Here is a 13741-nt window from a genome sequence, read left to right as displayed (position 1 = left end):
GGGTCTTTGCCTTCAAGTAGTGCTTGGGAATCTTCCCTGTGGTGGGCATGTCTGGAAGACCTAGGGAAGTGAGTCAGGAGGGAATGCAAGGCTGATGATGTTGGAAACCAAATGGTTGGAACTATTTTTTTTGCCTTGTGGTTTTCACTGAACTATCTGGGAAGAAAAATGCACAACATATATTTCCCATCTTATAAATAATGTAACTGACAGAGGTGGCCAAGAGAATTATCACCTGCTGTCTGGCTTCATGTTTGTTTACAACTTTCTCAAGAGTTTGAATTATTTCAGAACTCAAATTCAAGCATTCAACTGAAAATTTTGGTTTGGTTTATAGTCATTGTATCCCTCCAAAAAGAATTACTCTCCACATGCTTCCCAGCTGTCCCTGTTGCTCATGGCTATGTATGCTGGTGCTGGGATTATAAAGATTCCTCCAAGATCCTGGGACATTAATTCCTGCCAAGGGTGGTGAAGTTCCTGGGAGGACCAGTCGTACTGAGGAAACAGATCCTCTGGGACCCAGCTCTTTTCTGAGACTAAGAAGGGTGACCTCAAGTGTTTTAGGCAAAGCTTTTTGCTTTTCAGAGGTTTCGCCCACTGAAAAATGTAGGAGTAGAGTAGATCTTCACAATGCCTTTAGCACTAGCATTTCATAATATAAGGGGGCTTTGCTCCTAGCTTTCCTGGGTTACTTTATGACAATGATTCTCCAAACTGATTATTATTATTAGCCCAACCCAGGCTGGCTGGATAAGGATCACCTGGGAGGTTATTAAAAATACAGATTCCAGGCTTCCAGGATAGAAATTTTAATTTAAGGAATATAGGATGAAACCTAGTAATATGTATCCTTATTTTTTTCCCCCATGGATGAATATTTTAAAAACCTTTTAAAAATAAAATTTATTTTTGCATTCTTCCCACAACTAATTTAGTAAGGTGATTCTAATCTACACTAGTCCCTCTTTATCCTTGGGAGATATATTCTAAGACCCCCAGTGGATGCCTGAAACTGCAGTAGTACTGAACCCTACATATACTATGTTTTTTCTTATAGGCACCTATGATAAAGTTTAAGCACTTTTTATGCACAAACTTTAGCAGTTTGAGGTGCGACAGTAAAACTAGCATGAATTTCTTTTTCCTTTTTCACATTTTCAAAGATAGACTTGTTCTTACTATAGATCTTTGCAACCTCAGCCTACGATTTTTTTCTTTCCTTATTAAGTTGAGAACTTTTACCTTCTCACTTAAAGGAAGCACTTTACAGCTTCTCTTTGGCGTATCTGAATTGACAGCATCATTACTCTTGCACTTTGGGCCACTTTAGAGTAAAATAAGGGTAACTTGGACACAAGCACTGAGATACTGTGACAGGCAATCTGGGAACAGTGGGGCGGGCTGCGGGCGTTAATATAGTCCTGGTTGGGAGAGGAAGGGACAGCATGCGTTTTCATCATGCTACGCAGAATGACGCATGATTTAAAACTTAGGAATCACATTTCTGGAATTTTCCATTTAATATTTTTGGACCTTGGTTGACTGCAAGTAACTGAAACCTCGTCTAGTGAAACCATGGATGAAGGGGGACTGGTATATATGCAGGTTTGGGAGATATGCTTTTAGATAAGTGTTACTCTAGTTCCATTCAATTTAATAAACATTTATAAAATACCGAGTATGTGCAAGATATTTTGCCCAATCAGATGAAAAAGGTACCATTTTTGCTTTAGTTCGTAGTCTGGTAATGGAGTAACACAGGTAAAAACTAGTTATACCTGTGAGAAGTGACTTAATAAATATATATATACCAAACACAGAGGGGTGAATGATTAAAACAGGCTGGAAATGACAAGACAGGTGACCAGGCCAGTGAGTGGATGGATCCAGGATTAGAAGGAGTGATGCTGTCTCGTGGCAGAACTTGCTCTCTGTGTTCCAAGACCTCATTCTGGATAATGGCTTGTTTTTCATTAAAACAACACCAACAGTTTAACAGGCACCCAAACACTGGAATCATTCTGATTAAATCAGGGAGGACACAAAAATCACTGTGGTGATTTAGCATTATTCTGGAAATTCTTGCTGATCCACTGTGCATGAACTAGAATTAGATAATATAATTTTGAAAGGAGGAGATAAAATTATTATATATCGATGATCTTTTTGCATACTAGAAAACTCACGAATAAATTGAAAAGCGATGAAAAGTACTGTCACAATTTAGTAGCTGAAAATATGAAATAATACAAAAATCCGTAGTGACAGGAATGAGATCAGTTGTTGCCTGAGAATGAGTGGGAGGGCTGGGAGGGAAAGATTGCTATAGGGCATGAGGAAGCTTTGGGGGTAATAGATTTGGTCACTGTCCTCAAGTGGGGATGGTTTTATAGGTGTAGACATATGTCAAGCTTAGCAAATTCTCACTTTAGATATGTACTTTGACCACACACAACTAATTGCAGCAAATAAGGTGGTGGGGACAAAGAAACAATCTCACATTGTTTATTGTATCTCAATTATATGCCATAAAGCTGTAAAAAATTAATACAGTTCTGATATCTCAGTGATTACTAATAATTAGAAAATATAGTAAAAGTACAGTAAATATAGTAAAGTATAAAAAATAGCCAAATATATAGTAGAATGTACTAGAAAATATAGGGGAAATGCCATTCATAATAATAGTAAAACCCATAAAATACCTGGAATAACCATAACAAAAATGTGAGAATTTATTTAAAGAAAAGTACAAAACTTTACTGAGGGTAATAAAAGATTTGAATCAATACAGAAGTATACTATGTTTCTGAAAGAAAAGACTATCATAAAGGTGTCAATTCTTCTTAAGTCACTGTGTAAATTTAAAACAATTCAAGTTCTGAATAAATAATTCCATTTGAAATAAAAAAAAAAAAAAAAAATGTCAACTAAGACAAAGAGCTGTTTTCTCCTTTGGGGATGGGAGGCGGGAGAAAGGAATGGATAAGCTTGACCAAATGAGGCAGCTGTGTGTGTTAACCATGCCTTTTATTTTATGTATGCTTTGACTTCTGAGGCTTGACTGATTCTGGAAGGATTCCTCCTCCCAAGATTAACCGATTCCTAAAGATAATAAACAACATGGTTGAGACGGTGCTTTTCAAGTGTAAACCAATCTGATCAGAGTCTACACACCGAATGACCTTCTTTATTGGACTCCCACACTCTGGGCCATTAGCCACCTGCCCTCGTCACCCCAGGGCCAGGTACTGGACAACTAGGACAGTTCTTATGCTCCAGCGAAATTATTTAAAGTAGCCAATCCTAGCCCTGCTTGCCGTCTTGCTCGTTCCTTCCCACAGTAGCCGTAGTCAAGGCTCTTGCTCTCAGGCCCCGCTCTCCCTCTGTCTCCTGACCACCCCTGGCACTTCCCATGTAGCATCTCTGAATATAATCAACTATTTTCAGTGGCAGTTGTTTCCTGATCTGTTGGCCTTGACACACCTAAATAATAATAATGCCCACATGAAAAGACTATAGTAGGCCGAAATCTAAAGATGGCACCAGGTTATTCAATCAGTTGAATCTAGACACTGCTGTGAAGGTACTTTGCAGATGCAAATGAAGTCCCAAGTTAGTCGAACTTCTGTTACAGAGATTATTTGAGGGGGCGTGTTGCAATCAGGTAAGTCCTTTAAAAGAAGAGCATTTTCTCTGACTGGTGGCAGGAGAGAGTCAGAGAGAATTACCCTTCTATTGATCTTTGGGAAGCAGCTAGTAGCTATGCTCTAGGGGACATGTGCCCAGGAGCTGGTGAGCTTGGAAGAACAGTCCAGTCTCAGATGAGAATTGTAGCCCCACTGACACCTTGATTTCAGCCTGTGAGGCCTGAGCAGAAGATCCGCCTAACCTGTACCCCAGATTCCTGATTAATAGAACTGTGAGATAATAAATGTGTTGTTTTACAGCTGCTAAGCTTGTGGTAATTTGTTATGGCAGTAAAAGAAAATGATTAAGAAGGCAGCAAGGGGGGTGGTTCACAGGATGGCCTCAGAAGCCAAACTGGGTTTAGATATCCACCTTGCCACTCACTAGCTGTGTGACCTCACGGAAGTTATTTAAATCTCAGTTTCCTCATCCAGAAAGTGCAGTAAATATAGCACCTCTCTTATAGGTTTGCTGTGAGGATTACATAGTTAATGCATAGAAAGTGCTTAGCGCAGGCCTGGTGCATAGTGCATGCTATATTTGCTAAATGGCAAATTATCATATCTATAATTGTTTGCCATTTTTATGCCTCTAAATTTAGGTGGGAGAATAATCAGTCAAAAATCACCAAGTAGAAAAATCGTAAAAGATTGCCGAGAGAGCTGGTTTATCAGATATTAAAAAGTGCTCATGAAGCCACAATAATTAAATCAGTATGGTTCAGGAACTGATGATTCAAATAGGATAGAATCAATAACCAGAGACATACATGTACACTCACGTATCCATTCATTTAACAAATATTCTTTGCGCACCTATGATGTGCCGGGTGCTGTTCTACACACTGAGTATTTGGCAGTAAAACAAAAGATAAATGAAACTCAAACAGATAAAGTCCTTGTTCTCAGGGATCTTATAGGCTAAGAGGTAGAGCCAGACAATAAGGAATTAAATATAGCATGTTACATGTGAGAATAAATGCTGTGAACAAAGCATTTATTCTGGTTAGACAGGATATGAGGGATGAAGAGAGATGGAGAATGTTATTTTCAGTACAGTAGCCAGAGGATACCTGTTGATAAGTTGACATTTGAACAGAGCCCTGAGAGGAATGAGCAAAGGAGTCAGATATCAAAGGGATGGGTGTCCAGGCAGAAGGAGAGCAAGTGCCAAGGCTCTGTGGCAGGTGCAGTGGGATCTGTTCAAGGTCCGTGTGTTTGAACAGAATGAGAAAAGGGGTCTGGTGGCAAAGATGAGTCTAGGGGTGTAGCCTCCTGTGAATATTTAACCAGAGGTTGTCAGATACAATCCAGTGTTATAACTAAAATTTTGATGCCGCAAAAGAAATAGCACTCAAAGATAAATCCTCTCAGCAAGGCAGTGTACTTCTATAGAAGGGTGCAGCTCACAGATGGAACAATGGTGGCTGCATGCTTGGACAAGGCGGGGAAGGGGTACTTATGCCTGATGGGGGTCGACCCTACTGCTGTGTCATTCCCCTATTGGCTAGGGTTAGACCACACAAGCCAGACTACTCCGGATTGGCAATTTTAAAGAGAGCAGGGGTCTGAGCTGGAGTGGCAGGGTGTTTTTGTGGGAAGGATGGTTACGAGTGGGTCAGAGCAGGTAGCTGGGGTGACCTAGGTCAAAGAATGTGACTCTGGCAGGTGACTGGAACAGGTGACCGGGATGAGTCAGGATGGAGCTGGGAGCCAGGGGAACAGATGTGAAGTACTGATTAGAACCAGTGGAGAAGGTTGTTTACTAGAATTACAAGGAAGTTAAACTTTAAAACAGAAAATTAAAGAATAAGAGAGCTGAACATACTGACATACTGATTCTTTGAAGAGAAACTTGGGGTTTCTCTTCAAACCAGGACACCAGGTACATTTGAAATTCAGCAGAAACAAGCAATAATTGTTTTAGTGTATATTCCATGTAATATTTGGGATATACTTATGCCAAAATTGATTTGTTAATTTCTATGAAATTCCATTTTAACTGGATATCTTGAATTTCTATGGGTTAATGTCAGCAATCCTAACTGGGGAAAGTGATTATGATATAATGTTAAATTTAAAAGTCATGATACAAAATTAAGTTAACAGTATGATCTCAGCCATATTAAAAATGTATAGATAAATGTCTGGAAAGGAATGTACTAAATACAACTTTAACTCTGCTGCTTCTTAGGTGATAGGCTAATGGGTAATATTTTAATTTTTTTCTTTCCTTGTAGATTTCTGTAATTTCCACATGCTCTACAGTTTGTTTGAATTAGTATGCAAAGTGCCTAGAAAAGTGCCCTTGGTAGCCATAGAATGAATACTTGTTGATTGTTTAATTATTGAAATTGTTGTACATGTATTTTATTAAAAACAGGAAATCTTCAGTTTAACTGTGGGGAGCAGAGCCATAGTAAGTTCACTGTATATGGCCTCCAGAAAGGGGAAGGAGGAGTTTCATGGTGTTCTCACCATGTTACCCCTGGGTAATTACTGAGTGCATCCCAGAGGAAAGATGCTGGGTGCCTCTGTCTGAGTCCTGCGTGTGGATGCTGCAATGTTGAGGCTGTGAGGGCTTCTACAACTGGGTAGTTTCCCTTAAGTTTGCAAGAGCCTGCTTGAGGCTGCAGAAGTCCTGCATGGGACTCTCCAAAACTTTTAAAACAGCCTGAGCCAAGCACTCTTCTTCCTTTGTTCCTAGTTAAATATCTGTGTGTGTGTTGTGGGGGTCGTGGGGTGGAGGTGGTGAATGAGGGCATTTTTATTCTCCCAAAAGCATCATAATGCATTCCAGGCCAGTCCCTAGAAAGTAGTTGGCTTGAATGGACAAACTCCTTGGTGGCCTGCAGCCCTGTCAACACCTGAGACTTGGAGTGTGCTATTAACAAGCATAACACCTCAGTAATTCATCCTCCCATTGGCAACTGCAAGCTTCTAGAATTACCAACTTCACTCTCCACGTGTTCTGGCCCACATAAAGAAAAACAAACAAAAGAGCAAGAAGCCAGGGTAGGGGATCTGCAGTGAAATGCTCTTTGCTGCCTGGCTCTGAGGCTCTGAGGGAGAAAAGCCCCAGGCATGTATGATCAGTCTGACAGCGTTGACAGGGCTTTGGGTTCTGTGTGTGTGGCTGTCTTCCCCACTGGGCTGTTCTTCATTCAAGCCCAAAGCCAGTCCAGTGCTCAGTCCCTCTCAGGCTGTACCCTCATGTGTTTGTCAACCCCAGCTGAACTCTCCGGTTCTGTTCAGCTAAGCACTGAGGGTGCAGCCAGCAGATGGGCACTCGGGATCCCGCCCCGCTCACCGAGCCTGCCTGCCTCTTTGCCCTTGTATCACATCTTGCTCCCATTCCCCATGTGCCCCAGGTGCTGGCCACGCCCACATTCTGACAGTTCCTCCTGCACGCCCAACTCAGTCCTGTCTCAGGGCCCTTGTGTCTGCTGTTCTCTGCCTAGAATTCTCTTCCTCAGAGCTTTCCTAGAGCAGCACCTTGTCCTTGTGCAGCCCAAAGATTACCTCCATACCACCTTAGAGAGGCCGCTACGGCCACCCTAGGACACACTTCTTCCTTTGAATTCACCCTATCCTATAGTCTTTGTTTAGCCCTGTGTCATCTGTGTCCCTTCCTCTGGAAGATCAGCTCCATGACAGCAGAGGCCCTTTCTATTTTGCTAATAGCTTCTCCCCAGCACCTGAGGCTTGACACACCATAGGTGCTCAGGGTGTGTGGGCAGAACCTTCCCTAGCTGGGCTTTGCCCAGCCTCTAGGGGAGCTCTGGTCCCTCCAGTTCTGCTCTCTCACAGGGACAAATGTTTTCAGGTTAGCTTGGCCCATACGGGTTGATGTGTTTGGAGAGAAAAATTATGATGCAAAGAAGGAAAGCTCCACATATTTCAAAAGCTGACTAGCTGATTTCATTTGTATCCTAAGGTCACTTAGAGCCTCTGGGGCATCTTGGCTGACACTGGTCCTAGTTGGTCCTGCTTGGGTGGGATGTGAGACCAGCTGTCCCTCCTCGTCGCCAGGTTCAGAGGGATGCTCAGGCCCTATGAGAGCCTGCTTCTCAGCTTCTCCTCTGGGTGAGGACCCCAGATGTGCATTACTGCCCTGTGGTGCCATGTATATCTCTCTGCAGCTGTTCTGGATCTCTTGGGTTGACCTATACTTTTGCTGTGGGCAAAGTAGCCTTATAGAAGAAGGGCTTGGGCTTCTAGCTGTTCTGCCCTGAGCAGCAGACATTATTTCTCCTGGAGAAGCGTTCAACTCTGGATCCTCTTTTCTCCCTGCCTGTAACATATTCACTAGCTGGGCTTATGAATGATGTTTTCTTCTTGTCATTTGGATAAAATCTGACTTCTTCCCCTCCTACTATAAGCCAGCGTCTGATCTGGCCACATCCACAGCCCTGAAATGAAGATGTTCACTTTCCAGTGAACATCTTGGGCATGCTACATCACTTTTCTGAGTTTTCCTTTTCTTATCTGTAAGATGGAGGTGATAAGTTTTGTGGAGTCCAAAGAGATAGTCAGTGTACAGGACCTGGCAAAAAGTGAGAGAAAGAGAGATGTAGTTTTCATGATTAAAATCTGCAGCCCTGTTACTTGCTGAGCTCCTGACCTGGCTGGTAGAGGTTTCAGGACTTTCAAAAACAAGCCTGAGTTTCAGCCTATCCTTGAGGGGTGAGCACTATGAGTGCCAACCCAGGCAGGTAGTGTGGATCAGGGCGAGGACATTAGGCTGAGAGTCAGGCCCTGGGTTTAAGGCTGACCCTGGGTGATCTTAACCAAGTTTCTCCCTTTTCAGCCTTGCCATGATGTATTTTCTGGTCTGTGTGGTCTGAAAACTATACGAAGCTGGGGAGATGCTTCCAAGGAGAGAACAAGAAGATGCCCAGGTTTGCTTAGTAAGTGAGGGCTATAGGCAATGCATGCATTGGCCCAATTCTGAGTTTAGTTGTGTGTAGATACAGTGTTTGCTGGATCCATGAAACTGACTCCAAGAAATAGCTAGGGCTGAATCCCTGTTGGCAGCATGAGCGCTGCTGTTTTTCAGAGCTCCTGAGAAGGTGAAGAGGGTTCTTTTGGAAGCCCTGGTGCAGTGACAGCTATGAAATGTCCCATAGGCATGAGGGCGAGAGGCCAGGCTGGTCTGTCTGGGACAGCCCAGGCTGCTTCTGTGCCCTCTCTGCTGTCACAAGCGATGAGCACGCTTCTCTTGCTTGTCCACACAGCTCTCTCGGTCCACAGGAAGAAGAGTGTGAGCAAGTGGGGTAAACCTTAGTGAAAGCCAGGTGCTGCTGGTGAAAGTCTGGGGCACCTTAGGGAGGCCTCTAATCTCCAAGCCCCATCCCTTTCCTCTTTTGGGAGCCAGATATAAAGGTGGTGTGATCATGTCTGCCTTGCCAGAATGACGGAAAATCATTGAGAAAGTGATTTCCTCACTTGGAAGAGAAGATGTGTGATGATGGCCTAACTCCTGGCCAAACACCACCCACAGGCATTGCAAGGAGAGGGGGCCTGAGATAGCTATTTATTTTCTATTTCAGACTTTAATTTAGCAAGCAATTGTTGTCTTTTGTGAGCAAAGCACTCTTTGCTTGGGAATCCAAAAATGAATAGAACACGGCGCCTGCCTCCTGGGGCTCACATTTTAAGTCCTCACTCTCTTCCCTTCGTGTAAACAGTTCCAGCTCTGCCTACCATCCGTCATGTGAAACAGTCTGAGCTTTTCCCAGCACTCTGATTGAATTCCAATCTTCCAGAAATGCTATGAATTTTAATCTCGTTTAATTCTCATATGACACCGTCTGGGGTAATGTTTTAAGTACCGTTTTGCAGGTAAGGGCACTGAGGCTCTGAGATGTCCATAATGGGGGTAGAGCATGGGCAGCCTGAGAGGACCTGTGGGCTTCCCAGAGGAGGAGACACTTGCCTGGATTTTCATGCATGGGTTGGAGGTCCCTGGAAGGACAAGAGGGGCAGGGGCACGCCAGGCAGAGGGAAAATCTTACTCAAAAGCTCAGAGATCAGAAATAAACACCGTGCCATGGAAATAGCCAGTAGCTACTGCTGCAGTTTAGAAAAGCCAAGAAGGTCCCTGTATGCCAGGCCAAAGAGTTGGGTCTTTATCCTGGGGGTGCTGAGTGTGCATGTGTGTGTGCCTGTGGTGGCGTTTGCTCTGGGAAGAAACATTGTGGATTTGATCTTCCCTCTAATGATAGGCAGATAATACAGGGGCAGGTGGGGCTGGAGGTAGATAGACCGGATGAGAGGTTATCACAACTATCTAGTCATATTAATCAATGTTTGCTGAGTGCTTATCCCATGCCAGGCACAGTGCTAAATACTTTACAAGCATTATCTCATAAATCTTGTATCAACTTCTGAGGCGGTGTAACTATTATGCCCACATTATGTACAAGAAAATCAGAATTTCGACAGGTTAAACAACTTGCCCGGTATTGCCCAGCATAAGCTGTAAGCATAAACTGAGATTTGAACATGGCTTTTTCTGACAAGACTCCCAACCCCTGACCATGATTAGTTAGTATGACAAGGGCTTATATTAAGGCAGGGGTTGTGGGATTGAAAGCAGAGGAAATAATTGAAAAATATTTACATAAAACCAGTGAATTTGGTGAGTGAATGGGTTTAGGGAATGAATGAGAGGAAGATGCTTCTGGCCCAGGTGACTACGGAATCTGGAGAAAAATCAGTGTTATAGAAAAGTTACTGCTTTTGTGACCTCGGATTCACCTGGTGCAGGTACAGGTTCTGGACTCTGCTCTTCAACACATGAATGGCCCCTCCTTGTTCAATTTGTAACTGATAAGCAATTCATCTATGAGGAGATGAGAGTCCTGCCTAGGACTCCAGGGGTGACCCCAAGTATTGATTCAATTAAATTGATCCAGTGATTATTCTCCTTGGATGTGGTCATTCTTCCAATTATAAAGCTCCAGATTGTATTATCATCTGAGTCACATTTCTCCTTCTGAGATCATGAGCCCAAAGGTACTGTTTTTCATCTATTCATCTGACAACTCTATTAGAAAAGAAAATGAGAGATGTCAGGTATAAGGGGCTCTTTGTGGACCCAAGGTGGTCCCCCTGGATCACAGCATCTCTTCTCGAGGGCATGCAAACCACCTACTTAGTGAGAATGGTGCCTGGGATGGGCATCCAGCAAATGCATCTCTTTTGGAAAATCAAGGCATTTGCTTGTTTCTAGTCCCTTTTCAACATTTGAACAAATTTTAATTGAGCGTTTGCTATGTACCCATCATAACTTTTGTCTCTTTCTCCATCCATGACAATTTTTAAAGGGTTCCCAACTGCAGGTCCGTATCCTGTGTGATATCCTCAAACTGTTGAATAGAATTCTTTCAGGTCAAGAGACTTGACCTCATTTTAACAATTGGTGTGTTACCTGGATTCTTAAATTCTCCTTACAAATGTTTATTCTAGATGTTCTAATCTGAGAATCGCTGTCCTTGACAGAGAGGCAGAAAGAAAATAGGAGCTGAAGAGGGCAGATTTTTGTTAACTTTAAATCATTACTATTAGGGGGACAGGAGGGGACTGACAACATATATATACATATGTGTGTGTGTGTGTGTGTGTGTGTGTGTGTATATATATATATTTAAAACTTATTTTGTGTTTATTTATTATACTTTAAGTTCTAGGATACATGTGCAGAACATCAAGGTTTGTTTATAGGTACACATGTGCCATGGTGGTTTGCTGCACCCATCAACCAGTCATCTAGGTTTTAAGCCCTGCACGCATTAGGTATTTGTCCTAATGCTCTCCCTCCTCTTGTCCCCCAGCTCTCAACAGGCCCCAGTGTGTGATTTTCCCCTCCCTGTTTTCATGTGTTCTCATTGTTCAACTCCCACTTATGAGTGAAAACATGCAGTATTTGGTTTTCTGTTCTTGTATTAGTTTGCTGATAATACAAACTAACACAGTTTCCTGCTTCATCCATGTCCCTGGAAAGGATATGAACTCATCCCTTTATGACTGCATAGTATTCCAGAGTGTATATGTACCAAATTTTCTTTATCCAGTCTATCATTGATGGGCATTTGGGTTGGTTCCAAGTCTTTGCTATTGTGAATAGTGCTGCAACAAATATACATGTGCATGTGTCTTTATAGTAGAATGATTTATAATCCTTTGGGTATATACCCAGTAATGGGATTGCTGGGTCAAATGGTATTTCTGGTTTTAGATCCTTGATGAATCACCACACTTTCTTCCATAATGGTTGAACTAATTTACACTCCCACCAACAGTGTAAAAGCTTTCCTCTTTCTCCACATCCTCTCCTGCATCTGCTATTTCCTGTTGCCATTCTAACTGGTATGAGATGGTATCTCATTGTGGTTTTGATTTGCATTTCTCTAATGACCCGTGATGAACTTTTTTTCATATGTTTACAACTTACATTTTTGAATGTCTTCTGTACTAGATTTTTGTTTGTTTGTTTTGTTTTGAGAGAGAGGCTTGCTCTGTTGCCCAGAGGCTGGAGTGTAATGGCGTCATCTTGGCTCACTGCAACTTCCATTTCCTGGGTTCCTGCAATTCTCCTGCCTCAGCCTCCTGAGTAGCTGGGATTATAAGCACGCACCACCATGCCCAGCTAATTTTTGTATTTTTAGTAGAGATGGGGATTCACCATGTTGGCCAGGCTGGTCTCGAACTCCTGATCTCAGGTGATCCGCCAGGTTCAGCGTCCCAAAATTCTGGGATTACAGGTGTGAGCCACCACACCCACCCTGTTGTTTGCTTTTCTAATGCATCATTCCATGTAATCCTTACAAGAAACCTGCAGTATAATAATTATTATTTCCATTTTATGGACAAGGGAACTGAGTGAGGTTCAGAGAGGTTAAGAAAATCTCCCTAGGTCGTACAGCTGGTGCTTGGAGAGGTGGATCTAGCCTTTCTGTTCTCATTGCTCTGACTCTACCCAAGAAGACTTTTTGTAGTGTTGGCTTCAGCTCATTCTGGACTTCAGCCTTCCTGACGTTATACTTAGAAGTCTGTGTCACTCGTGTGTATTCATCCTGTGCAATCACGCTTCTATATCAGAGTCATTTGCAATTGTCTTGTCAGAATTTTATTTTTGAAAGTCATCCCTCCCAGGCTGTCTTCCATGAGAGTATCAGGTCATGGGATCAGCTGATCTTTTCTCTGAAGGTTTTGCAATCTGACTTTGTAAAGACTAAGGTACAGGTAAGACCATACCCAGCTCTTTCTTCACGACTGGCATGAACTTTGAGGTGATCTGGCTACTATGTCTCAGGATTTCTCTCTTTGTTCCTTCTCTAAGCAGTTGCCCCTTGTTAAAGCAGAATTAGCTTCCAAATAGATGCCTTCCCCTACCCACAACCTCAGCTTTCTGAGAGATGGAATTGCTGAGGCAAACCACGAATGTATTTCCATATATTCATTGCTTTGCTTTTATCTGAATGATGGTTTCTAGAATGATAAATAGTTGTAAATAAAGTTGATTAGGTAAGTTGCACTGGGAGAGGACCGTATTTCTGTAGGGTCTTTGTTTAAAAATAGAAATTTTGATTGTATGACAACTTGCAGGGACTTATTGGTATCTCTTTCTGAGCATGCTTATGTAATTATAAATGCAATGAAGTAGAGCCGTATTGGAGTATATGTACAGTTTTATGTGAAACAACATTACATGACTTTGTATGAGGTAGACAAGATAGAGGAGTGGTTAAGAGCATGGACTTTTGGAGACAAACAGGAATGGAGTTCAGTGCTCTCTCAATACTTCATTAGCTCTGAGACTCCGGTAGATTCCTAACATTTTTAGGGTTTAGTTTCCTTATCTGTAAAGTTATGGTGATGTACACAGTCTCTATACCCATCTCATAAGGATGCATGAAGACTAAATGGGGTAATGTGCGTAAATGCTTATCACAATGCTTGGCGTATATAGTAAAATACTCAATTAACAGTAGATACTACGTGGAACTACATTTGTTTGTATAGGAGATTGTTTTGGTTTATAG

Source organism: Aotus nancymaae, unplaced genomic scaffold, assembly GCF_030222135.1.
Source record: "Aotus nancymaae isolate 86718 unplaced genomic scaffold, 86718_ANA_hifiasm-v0.15.2.pri h1tg000012l, whole genome shotgun sequence".
NCBI classification, from domain to species: domain Eukaryota; kingdom Metazoa; phylum Chordata; class Mammalia; order Primates; family Aotidae; genus Aotus; species Aotus nancymaae.
Note: the sequence above shows the minus strand (reverse complement) of the source record.